This window comes from Amblyomma americanum, chromosome 9 (genome assembly GCF_052857255.1).
Source record: "Amblyomma americanum isolate KBUSLIRL-KWMA chromosome 9, ASM5285725v1, whole genome shotgun sequence".
Classification (NCBI taxonomy): Eukaryota; Metazoa; Arthropoda; class Arachnida; order Ixodida; family Ixodidae; genus Amblyomma; species Amblyomma americanum.
In genome coordinates this window covers 140,150,515-140,178,457 of record NC_135505.1, presented here as the reverse complement: position 1 = coordinate 140,178,457, position 27,943 = coordinate 140,150,515, and the positions used below count along the sequence as shown (strand labels likewise).

The 27,943-nt window shown below is 45.6% G+C and overlaps 1 protein-coding gene across 1 annotated transcript in view; it reads left to right on the top strand.

The window, feature by feature from the left end:
• The first annotated feature begins 2,678 nt into the window (after window positions 1-2,678).
• LOC144104623 (excitatory amino acid transporter-like) overlaps window positions 2,679-27,943 on the top strand; it is a 180,896-nt gene continuing 155,631 nt past the window's right edge. Inside the window, exon 1 of the mRNA XM_077637746.1 lies at window positions 2,679-2,900. The gene's annotated coding sequence lies outside the window, so the exon portion shown is untranslated. The remainder of the gene's footprint in view (window positions 2,901-27,943) is intronic.

The following is a 27,943-nucleotide window of genomic DNA, read 5'->3' as shown; positions in this document are numbered from 1 at the left end:
TGGACAAGACTTCACTGCGAATGTGCAAGACGACCACGCCATGTGGGCAAGACCGCAGTGCCTTGTCGGAAAGACCTGACGCTACGGGAATAATTGTTTTTTTAAGGACAGGAAATGGCGCAGTATCTCACTCATATACCTCGGCGGACACCCGAACCGCGGCATTAGGGAAGGGATAATGGAGGAAGTGACAGAAGAAAGGAAAAAGAGGTGTCGTAGTGGAGGTCTCCGGAATAATTTCCACCCCATTGGGATCTTTAACGTGCACTGACATCGCACAGCACACAGGCGCCTTTGCGTTTCGACTTTATCGAAACGCGGCAGCCGTGGTGCACATGTTCAGAATCTCGGTGGGGGCTATCGCTACATATGAGACAAGATCGTAAATAAGCGAAGAAATGCATTGTTTTTACGAAAAAGCAGCCTCGACACTTTCTCGGAAGGCACGTTGGCCGGTGACAGCGGCGAGCAGTAGTGAATACTTTCGCGTTAGAGCTCTTGGCATAGGCCCAGTCATGGTGAGCATGAAGCCATTCCACTATTCGCAAAGGACTATTTCTATGGCCGACACGGAAAACTGCTGTCTCGAGCATCGTCTGGAAAGGAGATCGTGGGCCTCCCACGCTGACCAGGAAGTGACGCCTTTCACGCCGTTTCCTTCATTTGTTGTTTGAACACTTTGCCCTCAGAAAGGTCAGGGTTCAGTATTAATCGGTGGTCTGTGGAGGGATTATCCTGCGGCGAAGCTTTGCTCAGAGCCCACGCATCGTACGCGTTCTCCTTGCAAGACGTACACTTCACGTAGCAATGACGTCTTTCACGGCCGGTGCTTTTGCCATCAACGCCGAACGTGGGTGTCCAGATCAGAAAAACTGCCCACATGGGCGGAAATGTAAAGGAATGGATTCTTGTAGATTTCTATGATGTACTGGCATTAAGCACCGAGTATATGTTGCGGAAATGAACACGGCTATTCGTCAAGCGAAGGTAGCTGTGGATTTTACCGATCGGAGAACTTTCAGTTCTTCGCAACGTTGCCGGCTGATAAAATATAAGAGCACCAGCATTGTTCGTGAAATTGTTGTGTGCCTGAAATTAAACAACTGTAAAGCTAAAGTCGGTAACGCCGTAGATGTAGTGCTCATTAAGAAAGCTTGGCTGACACATTTTTACGCGATAGCGTAAGGGCCCCGTTCTGCAGAAAATGCGGCGTTGGCGTTGCCGTCGTCACTTTCATTGTTAACGAAATATTCGGATTGGTCGAAAAGGTGGCTGTTACAACAGGCTCCCATAGATGGCACCATCCACAGAAGTGACGCATCAGATCTTCAGCCATCAGAGCAACTACGAGCAACGCGCCAAGCGAATGGGCCCTCTGTAGCCGCCTTTCTCCTCACCCTCGTATAAACACACAGCAGACAACCAGTCACGTTACCAACTCGCCTTTCAAGATGTTACGCAGCAGGCCCGTGGCTTCCTCCTGGACCTTGGGTTGCGAGTCATACATGCTACCGCTAGACAACACAGACACGTTCGTACAGACGGGGCTGCGCACGCGCAGTGCCCTAGCCATGACACATTGACAAAGTCATACCCTCCATATCATACCACGCGCTTCCTGCGTACGCGCAGTGGAAGAGGCACCTGAGCATGCGCAGCAGGCGTCCGGATATCCAGTAGAAGTCTATGGTAATACGTCTCCGCCGTGCTGAATAGAGACGTACTAGCGGAGACATATACCGGCTTACCGGACGCGGGCTGCGCATGCGCAGTTGTCCCGCCTGACCCCAACAATTCCACTGCGCATGCCCAGGAGGGGTCTGGTGAACCGGTATGTCTCCGCTAGTACGTCTCCAGTATGCTAAAAAGATCTTGTTTAGCATAACAGAGACGTAATGCCGGATACGTATACCGGACGCCGCCTGCGCATGCGCAGTGGCAGTGGCTAATTTTATCGCAGCTCCATCGCTAGATGCTGTAACTAGACAGCGTGAAAGAAATGGTCACGTTTCAATAGGATTTCAACAGAACACCCGTGGTATTCAGTAGCGTAGCTGGTGATCATATGCAGGCTATTTGCTTGGCGACGTGAACTGCACCGCTTATGTGCCACAACTATCTGTTTCAAACCTGTCTCAACTACGACACGAGCGCCCCCCCTCTCTTTGTTTCTTTCTTGCACCATGCACATATGCACATAGTGGCAGATATTATTCGTCGGCCGAGAGGAAATCCCTGCTTCTGAAGGGAACGGTTTATGGTCGTCTCCCTAACGATTTCAACCAGGGGCTGCTTTTTTCTGGCGCATTTCCCCTTTTACCGAGCTCAGAGCGAGGCTCGTGCGATCTCTCACTGCTGTAATCCCGGAGTTAATCCCAACGCCAAAACCAAGCCGCGAGCTAGCCCCCACACTCCTCTTTTGGCGCGCTTTTTGTGGCGGGAAAAGCTCCCACCCGGGGGAGATAGACGGGGCTGCTGGGAGAACGCCTTGCGCCCTTCTTCCCCTGTGTTCTCCCTCTTTTTGCCGATCTCTCCCGGCAGATAGACTGGGGTGGGGAGGGGGGGAGGAGAAGAGGCGCGGGTCGGCGTCACGTGACTCTGAGGGGAGCCACTCGCGGGCCGGGCGTCGTCTCTCGCCCTCTCCGCGTCTCCCGGGCTGCCGCCGCTCGGCCGCTGTTGCGCCGCGTCTCAACCGCGCTGGGAAGCGGCCGCTCAGTCGCTGCTCGGCGCGCACCGAAACACACGACGATGCCGTACGACGCTGCTGTGGTGCTGTGACGTGTGACGCGGACAGGCCCGCCGACAGAGCCGCCGTCCCGCGTCACATCCCTCTAGTGACGTGACGTCACTTCCTGTCGCCACGTGTGTGCCCCTGGAGTGACGTCACAGGCACGCCTTTCGTGAGTTGTGTGAACTACTTGGCAGCTGCTTTCTGCCCATTTGGTGATTTGAGCGTTTTTTACTTGATTAACTTTTCTGCGGTTTCTAGTTTTTTCTTTGGTTACAATAAGCTTCTAGTGTACTTCTGCAAAGTAGAAATGAGTTTGGCAGTCACGTACTGTCTTTTGTCACCTATTCGTTTGCTATCCTCAGCTTAGAATTGGTCTAAAACCTTATTTGTTGTAAAGTCAATCATATCAGTATACTGATACTCAAAGAAAGTGTTTGGTTTAGGGGGGTATAGCGTCCCGAAGCTACACAGACTATGAGGGACGCTGTAGTGAAGGGCTCCGGAAATTTCGACCACCTGGGGTTCTTTAACGTGCGCTGACATCGCACAGCACACGGGCCTCTAGCATTGCGCCTCCATCGAAATGTGACCGCCGCGGCCGGGATCGAACCCTGGTCTTTCGGGCCAGCAGCCGAGCGCCATAAGCATTGAGCCACCGCGGCGGCTCCGAGAAAGTATAAAAAAAATATTCTGGTTTAGGCATTAATACGGCACTATGTTAGTATAAACTCTGCTCAGTTTGCGGCATATCGAACGGCTTTGTGATTTTGTGTACTTATGGATTTTGTGCTGAACAAACGACGAGGATTAAAGAACCCATTTTGTCTTGACAACGTCATATATGATTGGGACAGTTATATGCTGACGGTTTGCAGTTTTTTTCTGACATTCACAAGCACTTTTGCGACGGGCATAACTGTGATTAAGATATAAATTCCATTTGTCATGCGTTACAGTTGCTCTCTCATGCGATATATTACTCCTCATTATTCATTAACTTTATGATCGAGGTTGAAAAACTTTGCACTAAACCATTCGTAAGAATCTCGAGGAAGCAGTAAGTATCTGTACCTTTATCCATAATGCCACACGGTAGCTGTGCTCGTTACCCTCAAAAGTTTTCTTTGCAATTCTAGTCCAAGAAAGCAAGGCAGTCCTTAAGCATCTTTAGGCTTCGCAGCGCGTGACTTCCGTTGGGAGTTTGGGAAAGATTGGCCATCATTAACAAGTAATTAACGGTGTAATTTTCATCCTATACGGAGATGTCCGTTATATGAAGCTCTCCTACTGAAGAATAAGCTTTGCGGCAACTTTTGCTTTTTGAAGCTGAGTGTTTTATTGTCCTCGCTGTACATTATTACGCAATATTTCTTTCAAGTTTATTTTATTTACATCATAGATGTGGGCAGGTCCGGGTAAAAAGTGATCGCAGATCATTTGAGGGACACACGGACCCCTCTTTACATGGCATACAGCAGGGAATATGAGTACCATGTAAAAGATTGCAAACATCGGAAGATCGGCCAAGACTATAGACAAAACTTTTTACACAGATATACATACAAAATATTTTTACGCCAATATATATATATATATATATATATATATATATATATATATATATATATATATATATATATATATATATATATATATATATATATATATATATATATATATATATATATATATATATATATATATATATATTGCTCTAATTTCGCGCAAGCTGCTTTTTTAAATATCAACATTCATCGACGGTAATTGGCTTAATAGTTGTGACATATTGTAACGTAACATTTGATTACCATAGTTGAGCTTAAACAACCCTTCGAATAACCCTATCGCACCTTTCGTGACACCTCACCTAACGTTAAAGACCTTTCTAGAAGATAAGTCCTGCTCGATCGATCAGAATTACATAAAAAAAAACGGGCTTGTTGAACTTGTCTTCTGCAGAACTTTGAGAACATTTTGGCTATTTCGACGAGTTACGTGCACTGGAGAGGTTGCTTTGCCTGCAAGCTTCTTGAAAGCGCATATATTTTGGCACGATGTAGCCAAAATTTGTTGGGCCACAGCGGCGAGGGTAACCGGGTTCTCTAAATTATGCAAAACTGATATGGATATTACTTGCGGTGGGCTGCACGCCTCTCAACAATTACGGAGCCTAAGAGTTAAAAGATAACTATTCAGTATTAGTTAACCAGCTTGTTAGTACGCACATCTTAGCCGTTTTCTCATATACTACACCGCTGAGAATGATATGTCGAAAAAAGCGCTCTTCCACTCATAAAAGCCTATTTTTTTAAATTGTGAAAAGTTAGTGCAACACCCTGTATAGACTAGCGAAGGAATTTGTGAACGCCCGTCTGCACAGGTAGACTACTTGTTCCTGATTTAAAGCACCATGGGAATGCCTGTGAACAAATTCAACAGACGCCTTAACTATCTCCTTCAAGTCATGGCTGTTGCTTCTCTAAGCTCTCGTAATGTAAAACCTTTCAACTATTCGCACTGTAAACTTGGTGATCCAGCACTGGTTGATTTTTAAAGCATTTTTAAGTTTCTCAGAGAAGCCAATGTTTTATACAAACTTTAGATATATAAAGCGTAACCTTCAATAAAAGCTCTAACCGCGTGTTTGGCGCATCATAGCCATAGTTGCTTTTGCGCCATTAAAATCAATATAACTAACTAACTAAACTTGGTGAAAGTATTTATGGACACCGCGACAACTGACGAGGAGAGTGCCTGCTAATGACGAATGAAACCTACGGCCGAAAATTTTCCCACATTCAGCCTGAAAACAACAATGTGTGGAAGCGTGCTACACACCTATTTGCTTGGCTATAGTTTGAAGACAGTAAAGCGCAGGCTGTGCGCCCTTGGATAGATGGATAAATGGATGGACAGACGGACGGAAGGATGGATAGATATGCTGAACCCTTTAAATCGGGCGTTGGCTCAAGCTACCTAGCCATGACTTGTGAAATTTTACTCTTGTCTTGACTTTAGCCACCAATCAGATAACCTTCGGCTTGGTTACTTCTACCCGCTTAAAATCTACTTTCCCTTCACTGTCCTTAAACCCCAATGCCTTGGGTAAATCAGCCCCCCTGCTTTACACTGTAGGGTGGAGCCCTTTACAGCTCTTTACCATTGTAGTTTACGGCCTCGGGCGGATGTTTATCAGTTTATAACAGAATTGAGTTCTTAAGAAAAGAATCGCTTCGAAATAGTTCGAATGGGTCAGGTGCGGAGCGCACGTTTTATATTCGATCAGAAGCATGACCCTTACCACGCAGGTTTTTAAAGAAAGCACAGTGCTCGTCGAAACTTTCAGCTTCGTACCTTAACTGTAATCGCCCCAATTATCTCTAAATTTTGTGGCATTGCAGGTCATGTCGAGCTATCTAGAGCTAAAATTTTTTAAATTGGAAAATTGTAAGACGTTGTTATGGAAATATTGGTGGTACTGGTCCATTATTCTGATATGTAGCAAAATCCTTTTTGAGGGTTTCCATCGATGGCATCGAACAGTTAAGACTTCCATAGAAAACAAAATGGGAACGCTTTTGACGATAGCAAAAACGTGAATAGAAAAAAAAATACAAGAATGCCGTCGGGTGATCTGCGGATATAATTATTGCTATAGTGAAATCTTACATTATATGAAAAAATGGCGTTCATAAACGGTTCCCCGCTCAAAAAAGCTTTTATCCAGGATTGCTGGTTATGGTTAATATAAGCGGTAATATTAAACGCTACGCGTTGCAGCAATGCAACAATTGGTAGTTTGCTCTGGCCGCATAATAGACAAATTGATGCCCTGACAACAAATTTTCTGTACCGTTTGACTTTTACTTGTAGTAACAAGAGATAATTGCTTAATATCAAGAATTTTTTTTAGTTACTACAGAAAAAGTATTACAGACCGACATACTACAGAAAAGCACTATAGAAAAACTACAGTACTACAGAAAAATACCGAAAAATAAGGGACAACTACAAATTTCGGCGTCGTACTTTGGACATGGGTCTGTCTTTTTTTTTTTCGACTGTCCTGGGAGCAGCAAAGCGCATTTCAAGAAATAAATCGTAAGCAGGTGAGCAGACTCTAATGCTGCCTTCCTATATTTATGAGGAGGAGGCCGAAGCGACCAGTTGTGTAGCATTGCGAAGAGTGCCGTCAACTTCTCAACCAGAGCGCGACCTGTTTCAAGGAACCGGGCCGAGAGTGAAGATTGCAGAGCACGTTTCCATTACAGGAGCCTACTTCATGGAACGCACCAGACGAAGCTGACGGAAAAAGGCTATGTTGGTGCCCGGATAAAAGTCAGGCTGCAGCCTGCGTTCTATGGATTTCTATCTGAAAGCTCAAGCTACTTTACCTAAGATAGCCTCCGGGTCCAACCCCTAAATAAATTCACTTCTGCAGCTGGAGTGAATGCGGGAGGAACTTAGTTTCTTTTGAAGTTCACAATGACCAGTGAAAGTACTTTTGATAACTATATAAAGGCTTATAGTTGTTTTGAACGGGACCAGGTTAATATTTTCCGACGTTATGCTAACTTATTTCTGAAAAAATGCGATGTTGGATGCCGCCACCAAGCGGCTTGCTAAACTAGTGTATTTCGTTTGGCCTCCTTGCAAAAATCAACCTATAGTTATACCATTTTAAACGGAGTTAATTCAACCTACGAAATCGCGTCAGGCTGCACACATCTAACGTGAGGTCAAAGCGTGGTATTATGGGCCGCGAAAGTGTCAAATGCCTACAAAGCCTACAAGCTGCCGCCCATCCAACGGGCACCTATTGATTTAGTGGGCCCGCATTTAATATACAGGTACTACATGCCACGTAGAGACAAAAGAGGGCGTCACCTTGTCACGCCTCTTGGAAGCTGCCATACAAAAGAGGGTAAAAAAACCTCGCGAGAAACCACCAGAAACCACCGAACATTCAGACGTGACCTAAAGAGCTGCACGTGCTCAACGCTTAGCAAAATAGAAGCACAAATAGGAGAACGGCACGTCTGATTTCCATATTAGCGAGGCCACCGGCTTCACGATGCAAAGCCGTATAGGCGGCGACTTTTCGCCTATTCGCTTTTCTTTGATCGCGCCCACACAACACCGTCGATGCCGTCCGCACCGCTGTGTAGTCTGTGGGGTCGTTTTGAATGTCGCGTCGTATTGATTCCAGCTTTGTTGCCGGTTTGGGCTCGTCGTTGCCAGCTTTACGCTTCCGGCTTTTTTCTCATCAGCGTTATATAGGCGCGCTTAACGACGAGGCATTGGTGTGCCCTTTATACGTTCGAGCACGCGGTGTGTTTCGGGACGTCATGATTGAAAGGGGAGTGTTGGGGGGGGGGGGATGATTTGACAGCACAGTGGTCAGATGTTCGAATGGTAACGTAGTGTAGACATCGAACGTGTGCTTTAACCTTTGGTAGACGCTTGAGGAACGAATGGCAGAGCTTACACTCGGGCCCAGTCGGGAAGAGTGATTGTAGTGGTATTAGGCCCACTAGAATTAGTTCAGATCTCGTTGCTCGCTCGGGATCTTTAAGCACACAGCTGCAGAACGGACTTCCTTTAGGGTAAACAACGGTGGCATCTCATATCGTTACCGAAATTCCGCGTTTAGGCAGTGGCCGATCAAAAATTTCATTCAGGAGAATTGGACACGGGAAATCGCGCCAATGTGTCTCCCTCATGGGGATGTAATCCAGGAGGGTCCGGCCAGCACCCCCTAAAAGACGCGGGAAATCTTGTTTAGTGCGCCTCCGCCATTAATAAGATATGGTAGTGTTCAGTGGGAGCGTTCATCTCATTCGAGAGACGTTACGCGGCCGTGTGGGCTAGGCCTCACAGGTCTATGTGGCGTTACTATACAGTGAGGTGTTGGGTCTCTCACGTTGTAATGAGTCCATTCCTCAAAATTATATGCCTGGTGACTTTTTATTTACTGTTTGTTTGGCAATACACAGGTACTGCCTGCGATGCAGGACTAAAGCACTTGGATATATACTTGGATGTCTGGTATACGGTAGCCGCAGCTGGAAAACGGCAGTGTAAGGCTGCCCTACAGTGGGCGTAGTCATGCTGATGATGATGATGATGATATACTTGGAGCAGCCATGAGAACTGGAGAATGGACGCTCTAAAAGACGCGCCACGATGACAAATGTGGTCATTATGACACGCCTGAATGACACTTCAGGTCATATTATCCAGGTGGACTTGGCAGCGGTTACGTTGGAGGAAGGTCTCTACTGAAACGCCCCTTGTGAGTAACGCTTGTGAACTTCCGTATAACGATTCCAATAACTCCGCGTTTTCAGTATAGTTCGTAAATTTCATATCGAGCCCGTAAATTATGCGTATGACTTAAATGCACTGTAGAGTGCCCATGCGAACCCATGCGTTCAATTGCGTTCGAACGAACACCGGACGACGGCATTCACTTAACGTGGAAATTAACTGTACGGAATGCACGTGGAAATCATACGAATTTGAGTGTACTATCTATATCGAATGAAACCCGTATTCCAATCATTCCATATGCACAGCTGATGTAGAAAACTTTTAGTAGGAATACCGAGTCTCTATGATACGGAATATATGCAGAAATTTTCATGATTTTGGTATTTTTTCCATGGTTTCATCCTGCTATGTGGTATCGGCATGATCTGCACTAATCGTGCGGAGTCTGGGTGAATCCGGATCTTTTCCGTGTGCGCTGTCGGTGTAGTAAGTGCATATTCCATGCATGTTTCATACGTGTGTCCTATGGAAAACATACACAGTTATGACAAACGCCATACCGAACGTTTCAGAAGATGTGTTGGGGATGGGAGGTCTGATGCTTTTAGAGCTGTCACTTTGTTCCTGCCTTCGTAACAGCTGAAAAATCCGAACATTGTATTTTAGTACCGCAAACCAATTGAAGAGGCCTAATCCTTAAACGTGGCAACTTGCGACTTGGAACATTCCTGTTCATTTCGAGAAATAAAAAGACAGGAATGTACAAGTGCCCATTTATTCGGCCTAAAACATTTCCTCTAACCGAAGGTTGTAGTGATTTCGACAACAAAATAAAATTTTCCTTTGCTCAATTTTCTATCGGGGCCCCAATTCACGTACAGATTCTATGAAGTGGAGCTGCAATGAACTTCCATTTCTCCGAATCGCTGTGCAATCCCTCCTCGCTCGTATGTGTGTCATCGGGCACGGGGACACGGCGCTCACAATTAAGCTTGCTAGAAAGAAGTTCAATGGCCACGAAATTAGTTCGGTAGCAGCGCAGGGAAGAACGAATGGCGTGCAGAGGCTCGTCCGCTGCCTTTATATCAGTAGTTCTTTGCCTTGTGTTTACTTTTCTATTGCGAAACGTCCTCTCTTATTCGAGGACCGAATTCACGACACAAAGTGGGTTTTTTTTTTTTTCATCTGTCTAGAATTGCTACGAATTTCTTTCGTCCACGCAAACTTTGACTTCCAATTTAGTCAAGGCGTGTTACCAGAACGTATCAATAAGATTTATTCACATCATAAATAAGCTTTCTGATTCTGGGAAGGCGGCAAAACCTCGAGGAATGGTAGTACGTACTGATGAAAGGAAACTGTCATGTACTTCGATGCATCGGAGTAGTGAACAGGTCCGACCGCGTCTACCAGTGTTTTCATTTGGCTATGGAGCATGCAAAGCGCCAGAAATAACCAATGCAGCAAAGCAGCGATAATAGCCGACAGAAACATGACAGTATTCTGTAGGAACGCAAGAAAACCAGTGCACATAAAATTAATCATGGAAAACATTGAGAACTCAACTCTCCTCTGTTATTACTAGACGGTACAATCTTATAGGCCATCTACACCATTGATAATATTTCAAATTTGTAAACATTCTACAGGAAACTTATTCTATACCTTGAGCTTGGCGCATGATGGCCTTAGCTGCCTATGTGCCATAAAACCCAACCCAACCCAACCCAACCCAATATAAATGCAAAATGAAGCGCATGAGTACTTTCAAATCATGCATGACTTTTCTCAAAAGGACGTGAGTGACACAAATGAGTACTGCGAAGAAAACATACAAAAAATCAATATAGCGAAATAGAAAAGAAACTATTTCCGCGCGGTATTAAGCGACGAGAATGTCCTGGGCCAGGGCGGCAGTGTGAGGGGTGGGGGGGGGGGGGGGACGCAGTTTGATGAGAGCTTCTTGTAGATTATCCCATAGTGGTGCAGGAACCCGTCCTGTATGAACAACGCGTGTAGCGTGTATTGATTAGATGTATATGTTTTATTCTGAGGATTCGGAGAGGTCCAATAATAAGAGCATAATGAGCATCATGATTGTTACGTACAATAAACTGCGTACAAGTCTAGAAGCAAGAGGAACAAATTACTTACCGTCATTCAGGGACACAAATACACCACTGCAAGTCATCAAAGAAAGGATGATAAGGAAATGAATCATAGCGTGAAGGTTTCCGTTCAGCAGTAAACTGAAAAATCTCCAGAGAAGCAGCGTAGTTTAGCCACCAAGGTCGCGTTAACTTGTGGCGTCATCACAACCTGCCCACCAGATTGTGAGAAAACTGACCACTGTGGCAGGTGGCAGTTAAATTAATGATCGGCCACGAGAGGTTGCTCGGGAAGAGCAACCTAGGACGCACAATCCCCACCGGTGGCAGCACCTGCCATCGCAGGGCAGTGGCGCATCGCCTAAGCGCTGCACCAGGAGTGGTATGGTGACTCCCAGTGATCTGTAAATGTGAAATAGAGAATGACCAATTCGGCATGTATAGTCATTAACCCATTAACGCTATCATGTGATGCCGTTAAGGCGGAGCTTTAGTTTTCCATCCATTTATTTTCTTTAAACTAGTCAAGGTTTACCACCCTTCTTCTGCCTTATTTATCCCTTGTGGATGTCTGCCTTGGCCTTCCACTGCGGCCTCCAACTTACCTGAGAACTTTCACCTCGACAACTCCTAATCTTGTTTTATTTGCACTGAACAAAAAAAAAATCGAGCATTCGCTTCGCATGGCCTACATGAGCTTTCAATGTACCGCGTTAATTCTCTCAGTCTAACTGATCGGGTTGCTCCATGGAAACCGGCGCGCTCCGCACGTCCAATCATGGCCCCGTTGCGCGTTGTCTGGGAGACAACACTATCTGCTAAATGTCACAGTTTCGGTGTCGAATGAACCGCAGCCCGATCGAATCAAGCCCGGACTCGTCTGACAGGCCACGCGTGCAACTGTGGCACTCAGGGATTGCGCTCGCTTTCCACTCTTTTCTACTCTTTGTTTTACCCCTCTTATACCCTCTTTTCTAATTTCTTCTCTTTTCTACTCTTTTTGTTTTTACTCCCTCTGATACTCTCTTTTCTAGTTTCTTTTTTATCTTTTCTACTCTTTTTGTTTTTACTCCCTCTGATACTTTTTTATAGTTTCTTTTGACGCTCTTTTCTACTCTCTTCCTTTCTACTCCCCATGGTATTTTGTTTCGCTGTCTCTTATATTTGTTCTTGCTTCCTTTTATCCTCTCTTTTTTAGGGCATTATTTTTACTCTCTTTTCTACTACCGTTCTTGTCCATTTCAGGTCCTGTAACTTTCGCTAGCCGGTGGTGCTTTCGTAAAGACTGCACGCCTTATTGCGAGAAGCGAGTTACTGCTTACACTCGCTCAGCGGTTTGTGTCGCAACTGCAACAGCTTCTAAAGCTTTCTCGCTAAGGGGTCAGCGCGGATTACTGCTCCGTGTCGGCGACGGCAGAGCGAGAACGGGGAAAAAAGATCGCCAATACCGGGCCCATGGCGCTGAAGAAAAACAGCTCGCGGATGAGCGGTCGTCAGAAACATCATCGTGAGACAATCTCTGTTGCCATGGCACTTTGGCTTATTGGCGCAGAAAGGGTTTGGACATGGAGGAGCGACACATTTCAAAGCGACATATTGGCCCATGGTGTTTTTAGAACGGAGTGCGCATGTAATAGTGGCCGTCTTGGGAACAGTCACAAATTGGCCAAGCTAATGGGCATGATGGTGCACTCCGCAAAAAAAGATGTACCTTGGATGTATTAAAAAAGCACTCCAAGAAGGTGCTTATTTTTTTTTAAATCAAAAACAGGGTGCATGTGTAACAGAGTAAAAAAATTAAAAATAATAAATTTTTGATATTTTGGACAATAAAATCTCTTGCTGACATGCCTCCACACAAGTGACACACGACCAAATTTTAAAGCAACGTATCTCATAAAGCTACGGCGGGGCAATGGCGCTTAACCCTTGTAGGAAATTAATCTTCGCCCTAAATAGTTCCAGCACAAAACTTTTTCACCGTAATTCAACAGTAGCAAACAACGTTCAAGCTGAAGCACAATCGCTCATAAAGGCAGCTTGTTCACAACCAAACACCGCGCATCACGACCAACAGTTATCCTGCACAGGCACATTACAGTATAAGACAGCTCTTTTTTTTTCCTTACTCATTTTTTTAAAAACACGTGTGCAATATGTTATTGCTCGATATCATGGTTTTTGGGGCTCCCGGATCAGTCAATTTGTTTACTTTGGCAATCGCGCTTGAAGTGTATGCCCATTACTGCTTTCTCACATATGCCCCTCGCAATCAATTTCTTAATGCTGTCGGCCGGCTGCTGTTTCGCTGCTAAGTTGTCCCTACACGTGGCACATATGTGAAAAGACCTTACTTTTGCCACGTGCATGGCCTTTAGGCTTCCTTTGATTCACGTTCGCAGCACCGCGCAAAATCCTCTCTTTACAGGTTCGTTTTGTTTTCTGCAGCTGTGATAACGCAATAACGTCGGCGCTCTTATCTGCTCATATTAAATGCTTCCATTAGGATTTAGTTATGCTCTCGGCGTCGTCGATTGATGTCCCAGTTTCCCTGCAGATAAACAAGGTGGAAAGAAATGAAAAGAAAGGGTTCGTAAGAAAGAAGCATAAACAAAAAGGAAGAAGAGGAAGTACTAAAACAAAGGAGGTTTAGGTTTAGAGGGGTTTAACGTCCCAAAGCGACTCAGGCAATGAGAGACGCCGTAGTGAAGGGCTCCGGAAATTTCGACCACCTGGGGTTCTTTAACATGCACTGACATCGCACAGTACACGGGCCTCTAGAATTTCGCATTCATCGAAATTCGGCCGCCGCGGCCGGGATCGAACCCGCGTCTTTCGGGCCAGCAGCCGAGCGCCATAACCACTCGGCCACCGCGGCGGCTAAAAAACAAAGGAATGACTTCAGGAACGAAAGAAGCGAAAACAGCTCATGGAAGAAAGAGAGAAAGGAATAGATTAGACACCACATTTCGTAATTTCGTAAAGGGAGCCTCAAGATCCTTGCCCAGCCAAGGATAGCTGCTGAGGTTACCCAACCCTCTTGAAAGCTTTTAGTAGTAGCTATTTCTAAAAAAACTTCCCTATATGTTAACTAGATAGCACTAACATTCAAGGCCCTCTACACCAAGGATGTTTTTCATATTTCTATAAAATTCAGCATAAGACTTCTCCGGTACCTTGTGCTTGGCGCATGATGGCCTTAGTTGCCTATGTGCCATAAAACACAACACACAACACACATCAGAAGTAGGGGATTATCTTTAATTGGCCTGCACGAGCAGGCGCTCTTAACTATTACAAATTTTGAACTTCGTTTTTGTTTCGTGTAAGCAATTTATATTAATGGCTGTTTTTTTTTTTCTACACGAGGAAAAACATTAATTGAACCAATGGTTGTTGGTCGCCATCCTCTTCGGGAGGTGGCCTTAGTCCAGGACTGCATTGGCTGTCGCCATTCTGCGCGCCCGCTCGAGCAGCTGTTGCTGGTTTTGTGAGTCTGTGCAGCCTCCTAAGAGGAGAAAGTGCTTGGAGGCTCTTGTTCTCATAGGGAGTGGAAGAGTGTGGATGTACGGCTGCTGCATGTTGCAGCATACAGGATATTGTGTGAGGAAGAGTAGATTTATCAGAACTTCTTGTTGGGCTAGATAGTGCATGTTGTAACAAAAGAACTATAGCGCAACCAAGACGAACACAAGAAAGGACCACACAGGACTAGCGCTAGTCTTCCAGGTAGCGCTAGTCCTAGAAGAATAGATGTTGAGTAAGGTGTGTGTTTGAAGCTGGCGCCAGGCTATGGCGTCCGCTCTGTTGTGGGATTTGTGTGTGTGGGAGGGGGAGGGGGGGGGCAGGAGTGTGTCTGCGGTGTGGGTACTGTTCTAGCATGAGTGTGTCCTTTAGTCAGGAACCGTAAAATTCCCTCGCATTTTGAGTCGTTTCGTGTGATGGCTACAACCGAAATAATTTTAGCTGCTATAAGCATCCTTACGTCAATGCTGCAGTGCATGAGACATTAATTGTCTCATCAGCCCAATAAAGAGTTCAATCATTCATAATTTTTGCACACGTAACTTGAGGTTCTTTTGTCTCACATTTCTTTCTGTAATAACTGTCCCTAATTTATTTTTCGCAATGTCCTTCCTATAGCGCACTGTCAAAGGGTAGTAAAACAAAATCAAATCAACCAAATCAAGAAGACGTGAAAGGAAAAGCGGTACTGTGAGTCAAAGTGGAGGAAGAATGAAGAAAAAAGAGAAACCATAAGGAATGCGTCAGTAAAAGGAGGCAAGAAGGAAAGAACGAAAGTAAATGAAGAAAGAAATACATAGATAATGAAGCGAAGAAAACGATGAAAAGAAAAGCGAAAGAAAGACGGGTAAGGAGCCGTAAGTCTTCCACCCGGAGCATTTACCGTCGAACAGCTCAGAGCACCTGTGAACTAAACCGCTTAGATCCTCCAATGCTATTGGGGGTCCTGCTATTGCTGCTATTGGGGGTCCTGCAGCTGCTGCATGTATGAAGGGGGGGGGGGGGGGGGGGCACTTTCGCGCGGTCGGAGAACTAAAAGTGCGTACGCGGCGACCAACTGCCCTTCCATTTGAGCACGTGCTCCTCTAAGCTAGCACAGAAGCCGCCGCGCGGCCCACTCGATGACGGAGCCGTGCGGGCTCACGGTCACGTCTTCTGGGTATACCCGGATGAAAAAGTTCCCGATGTCACGTTTCTGCCGTCGCATTGTGCAAAAATGGTTGGGGTTGAGCCGGTGAGGGGGGGGGGGGGGGGGGGAGCTGCTCTCGAAGTGGGGCTTCCTACTATACAGCCTCCACTGTGCTTCAACCTTCCGTTTTATTACTTTTTTTTTGCCGCTCGTTTCGGCTCGATTATGGGCGCGTTTATATACGCAATAGCTTCTTTCCTCGCCCCTGTACATACGGTATTCGCGAGGGAGCGCACTTGTTCTTTTTTTCGTTGGCCGCTGTCGTCTCGCTCTTTCATTATGCTCGGCGTACAGCGACGACTAACTGCGATTGAGTATGGACGTGCTTGTAGCGCGGAGTCAGCGTTCAAGGTCGCCGCTTCTTTTCGATGAGCTGTGTTGCGAGGCGAAGAACAGGCTTGCTCACAAATTGCGTGCAGTGGTTTGCACAGTGGAGGAGGCCAGCTGCAGCAACGCTGAATGTGGTGCGTGGGTAAAAAAAAGTTTCACGTTACTGCACCGATTTATTTAAGGCGCGAGTGAAATTCAAAGTGCGGATTTTTTTCTAGGGAGATGACTCTGGCAAGTGGTTTAATAACTGAAGCCCACGTTATCATGACCGGCTGAAAGTTACTTGGATGTTGGAGTATGTCGAGGCGTAAATAAATATTAAAGCCGAAAATATTTTAAGGGGCTAAAAAATTCTTCACTGTTGCACGGTTTCTTCTTCCAACGACATATCTGTAAAAAGAGATGGATAGAATTCGGCTCCTGTGATTTAAGATCATGTTGAGGAATGGAAATTTGCTGTCAAGCGTGCTTAGTCGTCCAACATCTACTGCACTGCATGCCGGTTCCCGAATTTCGTTATCATTTATTTCGCCTCTTGGACCCCTTTCGGGTTTTGCGTAAGGTGGGATCTTATTCATTTTAATTAGAATGGAATTGCACATTAACGTAATGAGCCGTTATTACCTAACAGAAACGTATTCCATCTTGGGGAGCTTCCCCCCCCCCCCCCCCAAAAAAAAAAATACATTCGACTAACACGTATACCGCTTCGATTTTCTGTTCAATTCGGTCCCACCCTACTAACTGGTAGACGGCCCTGGAAAGGGGGTGGTCCCTGGTTCGATCCCTATTTCAGGACGATGTTTTCTTCGCCTGCACAGCTTCTGTTAAGGATGTGTAGCTTTCCTTTGCAACCGTTTTACTGTCTCTGGTGCACTTCATTGATTAATTTTCCCTAATTAATTTCATGTTCTTAACTCCACCTAATTTCACCATCTTTCCTAGTTATGTTTGTGCATTACATACGAGGGGGGACGATTCAAGTGAACCGTGATAAATGTGACCACTCGTTAGTGACCGCACATTAGTGATGTACCATATACAGTCGACTTAAGGCCGTCCTTTTTTTTCTCTCTCTCCTCCCTCTCTCTCTGCAAAGGCGGGCTCCCACTCTTCGCTAAAAGGGGTAATGTACAGTTTAATTTTCCTATTATAAGGGAAAACTGCCCTATTGAAACATAGTGTGATGCTATATCTAGCGCCTATTTGCAGACACATTCAAATTTCTTTATTATCGCAGTCGCCAATATGCACGGGTCCGGCTCCTCGCGGCTCTCGTAAATGAAGTCATTTGCGGTTCCGCTCATTTAATTAGAAATGCGTGTCACCTTAAATGTTTTAACAAATCGGCATACCGTATGCCACGACTTCAAATTTGATGTTATACTTAGCCGTCTAGTCAGAGTCAGTTATTGGTCAGTCGTTGGCATCCAATCCGAGTACGTGCGTTTGAATTCTGGTTTAAATGAAAACGCACAGTTGGGCGGCGGTGCCTGCTGGAAGGTGATAATGATAACAGCAGGCAGCTGTCGCCATCTGGAAGCTCCAACGTAGGGCGTGCCGTGCAAGGAAACTTGTGGACTAGAAGCGCTGTTGATACTTGGTGCATTTGTTTTTCCAATTCTTGGCTACCAAGTTGGGGGCGGGACACACACACCAGCACGAATCTTGGTCGAGTCTGTACTTCTACTCTTATTGCGAGAGCATAGCCGGTGGGCAGTAAGTACTGCGCAGCAAGTTCAGACTAACAAAGATGCGTCACCACACACAGATTAAAAAATTTACGGGACACTTTGGCAAGTAAAGTGTTGAGAGGCGAAAGCCGACCATTCTGTGACAATTTTCACTATGCCCTGACGACTTCAGGTGGATGTGACGTCACACCGTTCCTGTGGTTATATCGATACCCGAACTATACATCTTTAGGTGGTCTTAGGCGTTAATTACGCTTAATTACACATTTTTAACCTAATTTGACACAAATGCGACGTTTTCCCGACCATTCTGTGACAGTTTTCACTCTCGTGACGACTTCTGGTGGATGTGACGTCACATCTTTTGTGGCTATATCGACGTCCGCGCTTTTTCGACGAAATTTCGACATTTTTGCCTATAGTTAACTAATTACTCTACAGTCATTAAATTTGGCTTCTTCTAGGTTCATGTTTTCCCCTTCCATCTGAAGCAGTAATTTTTTTTCTGCTGTCTTTTATAATTCCCGAGTTAAACGTGCGACACCCACTGCGAACGGACGGACGACAGTATGAGCCATTGAAGGCTTTCGCCTTAATAGTGGGATCGGATGGAAAGTTTGGGCTACTCAGTAACAGTTCATTGTGGATGGTACACTCTGAACAGAAAGGAGTAAAAAGGGGAGTTAACTCTCCTCTAGAGCACAACCTTTTATTAAAGGAAGTGCGCCGGAGGAGAGCTTATACCCTTTTCGCTCCCATACATGCGTATTAACGTTCAGAGTGTATAGCGGAAAAACAACAAGAAAACATAACAGCTTGTGTGTGTGTCACGTGATTGGTCACGTGACTAGCCACGTGGTGCGGAGCAGCTGCTGCTGCCGGCGGCGCGGCGCGCCGGCGAAACTGAGCTGCCACAGCTGTGCGCATGCGCCGTGTCAAGTGGGACGAAGATGAAGAAGGAACGCCCAGCGAAACGGAGCGGCGAAAGACTGACTTTGCAATTCAACTGAGCGAGTTCCACCCGGCCAGCTGTTGCTATCGCGTCACTCCAGGTTTAACCAGAGCTAACCAACCGCCAATTTTTTTTTCGTTGTCGTTCTACTTGTTTTCGCGATAATCTATCCGCTGTGGCTTAAACAATGGACCAATCTAGAAATACATGTAATGTTCAGTTGTATTTTAACCAAGCATCAGCTTTCACCAAATTTTCTTTTAAGAAATTCCCGACCAAAATATTCATGTATCTAGCGGAGTATGTGAATGACAGCACCATTATTACTATCCATGTCCTAATAGTAGCAGTGTATGCTCGGATGACAAGCTAACAAAACAACTACTCAAGAGAAGCAGTCAGTACTACAGGAAAGAAAGAATTTACTGACTTCTTTTTAAACATGATTCGGATTTGGAACCGAGCAGCTTTCTTAATGAGCCAGTCAGGAAAACAATTTTTTGTTCCTGTTTAAAATAGTTGCGTGAACTCTTACTGGCTGCGCTCGTGTTTGCTCAGCAGCAAATAATCGCATTTATTAATTGCTGGGGCGGTTGAATTTAAAAATGAGACTATCCTTTCCGAAACTCGATTCCAGTTTGTGTCGTCAAGGTAGAAACTGACTCCGTGATCCTCGTTTTGATTATAAAGGCATTTTAGGTAGCATCTAAAATTCATGACAAAAAAAAGTTTTTCTTGCGAGAACAATTATTGACGGCGTGCCTTTATGTCATCTTTTTGAAATTTTCTTGCTTGTCAAAGCTCCTTTTTAATCAAAGTGGCCTTTTTCGGCTACAAAAGTTTTTCATGAACTCTGTAGATTGTACGTCGACTTTTATGAATAAAGTCTGAAGACTTTCTCTAGACAAATCATATAGACTAGTCTGTAGACAATACATATTTTTATACGCAGTCTACAGACACTCAAAAGAAAATCTATAGATTTATGGGCAAGCATTTTTGTAGGCTTTTGTCAATAGACTATGAAGTGACAAATAAATATCTATAGGAAAGAAATAAAGTCGATAAGCAGTCTATAAAAATTCTGCAGACCCTTTTTGTAAGGGTTTGCCTTAGAACTCGACGATCTCTCTATACAGGCCAACTTCAGTTCCTTCCCGCTGTCTCGATCGTGAATCCGTGCAGAAATTTACTCAGTGCAGAATTCGTACAGAAATAACTATCGCTGTACAAAACGAAATTATTCGAGTGGGTTGCCTCGCAAGTTGCCGGAGGTTACCATCGCATCACTGCCACTCCACAAAGCGAGCGAGTACCGTAGCCCTCACGTCGGCCCACTAGATTGGCGGCATCGGCGGCGCGGTGCACACCTGAGCGGTCCCGGAGAGCGGCTAGGTCACGGAGATCGTTATAATTAGAGACTTTGACGAGTACCGGCGGACACTCGTCAGCGAGCGAGAAAAGAACTAAACAGGAGAAATTAACTTAAAAAAACAAATGAAAGATCTACCACCATCGGTGCAAGGGAGGCGGCCTCTCTCGCGACTGCGCGTCGTCAGGCTTTTTGTGCTCCTTTTATTTCTTCCCTAGTCTAGCAGAACCCTCGCCGATCGATCGACGGATTTGTTTCTCCTTTGTTTTTTTTCTTGTTTTATAGGTCTTTATATATACCTTTGTACCTCCCACAGTGCCATAAGCTGCAACGACCGTGGATGGGCGTTTTCGGCTTCCCGTCCACTGCAGGTGAAAGGGACCCCCTGGCTGCTTGTTGCTCTGGCGATTTATTCATTTACTTTTTTTATTTCTAGTCTCGTTCGACTGTTGCTGTCTGTTCGTCGCTGTAGTCGGAGGAGCGATTTCATCTCGTTTTATTCGCCGCCATCAGAGCGAAAGAGCTTTTTGCTGCCGACGAACATGAGACAGGTTCGATTGGTCGCTCAAGGTGGACTGAAAAGGCTGTGCATTGATCGGAACGAGTTGCGAGATATCTTCGAACTGAAAATAGCTCGAGTTATTGACAGCTCGTTAATAGTTTAGTAATACCACCCTGGTAACAGCTGAAGACAGATTATTCATTGTAAAGCGGTTTCAGTAATGAGCATTCTGAGTGGAGACTGCTGTCACTGCGATTGAGGCAGTCTAACGTAATTGGAGTCATATGTCGCCACAGAAAATTCCCGCTTTACCGTGTTGCCCATCCACAATACTGTTTTGTATAAAGGGCATTGTGCGGTCTGGAGAAAACCGCGCCTTGTGATAACGTGAGAACTACATGTCGGACCTCATGTGATCCATTAAAGGCGTGGCAAGTTGTCACCAACCATGATCATGTGAACTCACTCATGTGGGCATATTAATGGGTTCTTTCTCATATCAGGGCAGGTCATAAGCGCTCCGGACTCCTGAGCATTGGCAGAACTGCGCACAGTGCCCTTTGTATCATTATGTGTTTGGGAGGAAGGGGAGGAGGTAATGCGGTGCTGTCCAGGTAACGTGCCTTATGAGGCCGTGCGATTAAGGGCGGCTAATAGTTCCGCAGGGAATGTTGCATATGAGGTCACGTGATCGAGAGGAGTGGATTGGTGGCTGTGCAAGGAACGTGCCTAACGACTTCGTATGATCCATATGGGTCAGGCAATGGTATTCATCTATTCATCGCGGAAATTGTTCACGTAATTTAGTGGAAGGTCGGGAAGAATAAAAACATGGTCGTGATGACGCCTGCATAAGGACAGATGAAGTCGGCGTTGAGCGAACGATTCGAAGAAGCGTCTAACAGGCTCTGTTTTATAAATGATTTCGTGGGATAATTTCGCGCCTTGTTTGTGCTGCGGGTCTCCAGAGAATTCGAGCAAGCTTTAGAAGCTCTTAAGACATGGTCTACAACCGAATGACTTTCACCGAATGACTCCCTGCACGAGGTTTTAGACCATGTTTTAAAAGCTTTTAAAACTTGCTCGAATCCCCTTGGTTTTACGTATGAGCTACCCAATGACCAATCGATTATATTTTCAGAACTTCAGATAATTTTTCGTGAAAATGGCCATGTTTGCTGTTTTTTTTTTACCTCGAAGTAAGATGGCGTTGTACCCGTGCTCGTCTGCCCACTCAGAATCCGTCAAGAGAGGGATTGTTGTGAGTTGCTTTCGCAATGTTCTGCAGAAGAGTTGCCACTACCGCAGGAAGTCAAGATTTGACAACCAGGTTGAGCGGCTGCAGGCCGCCGCTTTCCCAAAACCGCTTCTGAATGCTGTGGCAGAAACGTTGCTGCAAAGAATTGAAAGGGGCGATGAAAAAGTACCCAACCATACTGGAGTTGAACGAAAAAAAAAATTGAAGGCATGCCTTATATCCATGGGGTTTCCCATAACATCAAGAAAGTTGCTACGAGGCAGGGCGTGAACGGTGTTTTTTTTTCGGCTACTTGCAAACTTTCAAGCCTTTTTTCACATGTTGCGCGCGGCAAAACTAAGATCCCTGTGTGCCCGACACGACATGAAAACTGCTAGGTTCCTTGTGCGACACGTGTGATCTATAAGATTCCACTGGCAAGTGCTTATATGGGCAAAAACTTACATGGGCCATACAGGCCAGTGTATCCATTAAAGGCTGTGAGAGGACCACAACTCTCTGACACTCGCAATCAAAGTTCATTTGCCTCGGCGTTGCAGGAAATGCGGCTGCTACCCGCTGTTTTAAAATGTCACCTTTCTTGGTAGAGGCAAGGGGTAAGGTGGAGCGCGAAGTTCCCGAAGCCTGTTCCATAAATATGCAAGGAGATATTTGTATTAGCCCCTCGTCTATCACATTGATGCAGAAGGAAATAAGTGTCCTTTCCCACCGGCACATATCGCTTTGATTACCTCGTAAGCATCGGTGCTTTTGTTTTGTGCGTCGTGCTGCACATTCCCTAATAGTTTTCCTGGCAGACATGCTCTTTTGCAGTAAAGCACAGTTGTTAGTCCAGCTGGTGTGTGTGCCTCGTCTTTTTTTCAGTCTTCGTCTTTTGGCTGGTTTATTTTTCAAGACATTGCTTACTTGCTATGAGCCTCAACTCGAGAGGCGTTGGCTACGGACGTTACAAAGGCAAAAGATTGAATATCGAAAATAATCAATGCAATACATTGAGCGCAGTTTCTCTCTTTCACTGACGGGCAGTTTTTCTTGCGCGTGCCGGTAAGACTTTGTGGAAATTAAACTATTGATAAACGCATGAGAGAATTGAAGCTGTCTTCATTATTTCCTTCTGGCTCTGCAGATTATCGCAACAAACCAAAGCACATATACATGGTCATGCGGCTGTTCTGAAGCGCGAATTTGGGGCGAAGTAACGACAGCGCTCAAGGTATGAGTGAATTACCCAGAACACCATAACGCGCTGATGCCTTGTGCGTTATAACCTCCTCTTTTGTCCTGTATGATCACGTGACTGAGGCAGATCTACAGCATTTAGGTCCTGTATTCGGGGCTACTGTGAATGTGCGCTTTGAAGGCCGCGCTTTTCAGAGAAGTTGTTTTCTCAGTCAACGCCTGCGCCATGCGGTGTGCCTTGACACTGTCCGTATACAATTCCACTTTTTACAACTTCTTGACGAAGGCCCCTTTCCTGTCAGCTAACTGTGCGAATTTAAGGTAACACCTCAACTCCTCTTTTCAAAAGCACCGTGTCGCAACCCTACTGACAAGTTCCAAGTGAGCCGCTCGTATGGAACTATGGGAATATGGAGTACATAAGGTGAGAGAAAATATATGGAAACCCATATCATCTCTGTACGGAGTCCATAAGCGTCACATAAAATTTTTATACGATTTCCATAGAGTGTAGATGACGTCATATGGAGTCCGTATGTTTCCACACGTGCTTCTATAGAGTCCATACAAACTCCATAAAATTTCTTTATGAAAACGTATGGAATTACGGAACTCGTCATATGGGAACTTTCAGTAGGGTTAACTAGGACTTCTCGGGGGACAAGGTCGTTTTCTTTTGTTCACTTGCGCCATGCCCCTCTCACGTCTCCTTTAAAATGGCTTTTAATTTTCTGCAGTGCTCCGGAGAGTTCCGGCCGCTTTTTCACTTCGTCTCTCTCTCGCTCTTTTACTTCCCTCACTCTATTCCTTTTTCATTTATCGCTGGGCGTGGTCCTCATTCTCGGCGACAGGCGCGAGACTGTGGAAACCCCACCCTCCTTTTGTGGGTCACCCCCATGCATAGGCCACCACGCTGTTGCGCGTGGTTTCGTGTCGGGCCTTATAAACGGCTCTTCCTCACCCTTGGTCTCTGCTTTGAGCGCTTCTTTGCGTGTGAATTTTTTTGCGTTGCGATCCCGAGACCCGGGCCAATACGTCATCGCTGTGTGTCCTCGAGCGCGCAGTTTAATCACGCGCGGAGATAAGCCCCGCTTCTACGTGAGCGATTCCCGTGCCATGCAACGTGCGTCCGGTGTAAGGCGACAGGGACACACAATCTGGGAGTGACGTCGATCTGGGGTTGCAAGAACGAAGGGAAGTACAAAAAGGTATCCAATATTCTTTTAAACGAAGGCAGGCAAGTGGAATTAAGTTTACATGTGGACAAGAACACCTGAGTAATAGTTCAGAAAATTGCTTTTCAGGAAAGCAAATTACGCAGTACAGTCTCACATATCTCGGAGGACTTCCGAACCGTGCCGTAATGGTAGGTATAAAGGAGGGATTGAAAGAAGGTGGTAATTTTAAAATGAAAGCTGATATGGTGTTCACGTAATCTGGCCCGAGCTTCGGCAGCAAGGCTGTGTAAGTGGCTGTGGGGACTAACGAGTGATAAGGGAATTCTTGTGAGATTTTGTTCGTTCATTTAACTGTGTGAATCACAGCAGTAAACATTATGACCCCTATTTACTGGGTCGCACAAAGCTCATTAATCAGTAGATGACATCACTCACTGCCTCGGTAACGTAAGCCATGGATCGCATGATAAGTTGGCCACACGACCAAAGGGTGGCGTAACCTATTTGGCGGGTTACGTTGCCACCACAGCTACGCCGAGGGTCACGCAGTGACGACGTTGTTTTGTGTGGATGACGCGATCTCTGCACAGCAAGCCTTTAAGACAATCACGGCAAATTGCAGTTGGCCTGTATCAATAGACTACAGTGTAATAAGGCCCCCGCAGGGGGGCGCCTGCAGCTTGCAGGCGTCGCGACGGTGAGTGGCGACACCGCGGGTTCCACTGACTCAGGGAGTCAATTATGGTTGTTTCATTTTCTTTCGCGACTAAGAGGGTCCACGCCCACCTGTGGATTTTGTGGAGTAGAAATCTAATAGTGCTTTTTGCGCACAGACGGAAGTTTATGAAGACGACGCCGTGCAACGCACAGCGCGAGAGTGTGTAGCTGTTTTACACGAGGCGTGATCGTCTGCGGCGATAGCATAGTGCCCTCGTGCAGTGGCCAGCGAAGCTGATTTGTTGGCGCCGCCGTGGGTTTGGAACCCAGTCGTGGCAATATTTATTTTAGTCCTCTGGGTATTTGAGAGGCTTCAGACAAACATCAGCTTTTCCAGGATTGCTAGTGAACCAATGCTTCCACGCTAAAACCGAAATGCAGGTGGCGCCACCATGTGTCGATTTAACAAGTTAACTGTTTCCATCGACACCCGAGTCATCACGGAACCAAGAGTCTATGCTACACTGCCATCCACTTTAAAGTGGCGCAAAACAGTTCTTCTTGGTGTGGACGGGACCTGTTCGGACATAGTCGGGAAAAAGAAATTAAATTCAGTATTCTCTAGAATAAATAGTAATTTCTTGCTCCTAGACAGCCGTTAACATAACCAGGCAGCCAGATTATCAATTTTTACTGATAGCTACAATTGATTAGATGGAGTTCTTCTCATCGTCCCTTTAACAGGAGGCATTGTGAAAGTAAAATAAAGGCGTGTGTGCACGTCATCAAATATGATCTCTGCTCAGCATGAACTGCGAGAAATTCCTACAAGAGTTTACTTCTTTGCATGCCATTACTGCAACGCAGCTCATTCCTAATCCTTCTGTCGTTTTCATTTGAGATCTTTTACAGCGATGACAATCTTGTCGACCCACGCCGCGATCCCTGGTATCATAAATTGAATAGGCTTGTAATATGCAGCCCTTGGTAACAAAACATGTGCACGAGTTCCTGTCAAAAGATATAGCCCCAATCTCTTCCTAGGATTCACGCAATAGGAACACTTTTTTGTTAGTTTCGCCGTTTCAAAGATTGTGACATCGTTAATAGTATATTGCGATGCTATTGACACATATTGCAAACATGGCACGTGTTCATGTTATTGAAAGGTGCACAGTATATGCAGTCCTCTGTCGTTTTCAAGCCTCTCTGCACTGACAACAATCCCTTACGCATCTTTGCCCTGGCCACTCCTCTACTTGGACAAGCTATGTGCGTGGCCAGTTCTCTCAATACGCGTCGGCCTTGGAAACAGCGCCGGTCACGGCCAACCATTGTCTCTCTTTCCTACCGTTAGTCTGTTCCCCACCTCTTCACCTAAGCCTCTGACGTCCGGCGGTGGCGCGGCATGACCGTAAATCCCTTACTCCTCCTTTTCCCCTTTGGGCTTCCGGCAGTCGTGGGGATCGCGTCTTTCCCCAAATCCTCCGATTCACACCTCCTCTATTCCCTTCCCTCATCGAGGTCTGTTGCGCCGTGAAGCGGGGAAGAAAAGAGACTCCTCCTTTGAATGAAGACTGCGTCTTCAAATATTCTTTTTCCCCCTAGAATATATCCCGGCAATTCTGGACAAAAACATTTTTCAGCGGGAAAGAGTTTATGAACGGAAGTTTTTCATATTTTCCACGGTTTCACTATAACAATATATCTGCATACCTCCCGTCAGCAGGCTTGAATTTTTTTCTATTGACGTTTTTGCTAGCGTCAGAAACGTTGCCACAGGCAGTCTTAACTGCTCCATGCGAGCAATGGAAAAGCTTTAAAAGTATGGTTTTGCTACACGGGAAAAAATATTTCACAACATTGTACAATGAATACATCCCACTACACCCCATGTTACTTTTAGGAGATCAAGCACTGGTTGATTTTTCCAGCATTTTTAAATTTCTCAGAGAAGCCAATGTTTTATACAAACTTTAGGTATAAAAAGCTAACCTTTAACAAAAGCTCTAACCGTGTGTTTGGCGCATCATAGCCTCAGTTGCTTTTGCGCCATTAAAATCAATATAACTAACTAACTAACATTACCTTCAATATTTCCATAACAATAGCCTAAAGAAATTTCAGTATTCAAAACTTTTGCCCAAGAATGCTGGACGCAGGGCGATTTCTTTGTGCATTAACGGTCTTTGTGTCATATGTCGTAAGCGAAATAAAAAACTGCTTTCATTTGCTAGGTTGAGCCTGCGCCTCCAAGTAAAAAGGATCAGGTTAATCAGGGTGTAGATGCTTTTGGCATGTTCTCTCTGAGTTCTTGAAGACCGAGCCAATTGGGGCTGGCGCAGTACAATTGCAGCTGCTTCTATTCCGCCTAGAGGAAGGTTTAGAAGCTTAAGAGTTTTTGTGCGCGGCATGCTTTTCGCTTCTATTCTCGACAGTCTCGTCCGAGCATCGCCTTGAAATTGCGGCGAAATTGACGACGGAACCAAACCAGAACTGCTCTTAAACTCTCACCGGTTGCCGCCGAAGGCAACGCTCACTAAAACGCATATTTTCATGGTAAATGGGTTCACATTTAACCAGCTTTTCTGGCGAAACGCATACAGTACCTATCTGAAACCGAGTCAAACAGAGCGGCTAGCAGCACCTATCATCCGTCCTGGAATGCAGAACGCCAGTCTTGCAGTGCACTTCATTCCGATACCTGTTCGCGGCGACGAGATAGCAGAATATTTTTTTAGCTGTTTAAAGAATAATTGGTTTTTGGGGAAAGGAAATGGCGCAGTATCTGTCTCATATATCGTTGGACACCTGAACCGCGCCGTAAGGGAAAAGATAAAGGAGGGAGTGAAAGAAGAAAGGAAGAATAGGTGCCGTAGTGGAGGGTTCCGGAATAATTTCGACCACCTGGGGATCTTTAACGTGCACTGACATCGCACAGCACACGGGCGCCTTAGCGTTTTTCCTCCATAAAAACGCAGCCGCCGCGGTCGGG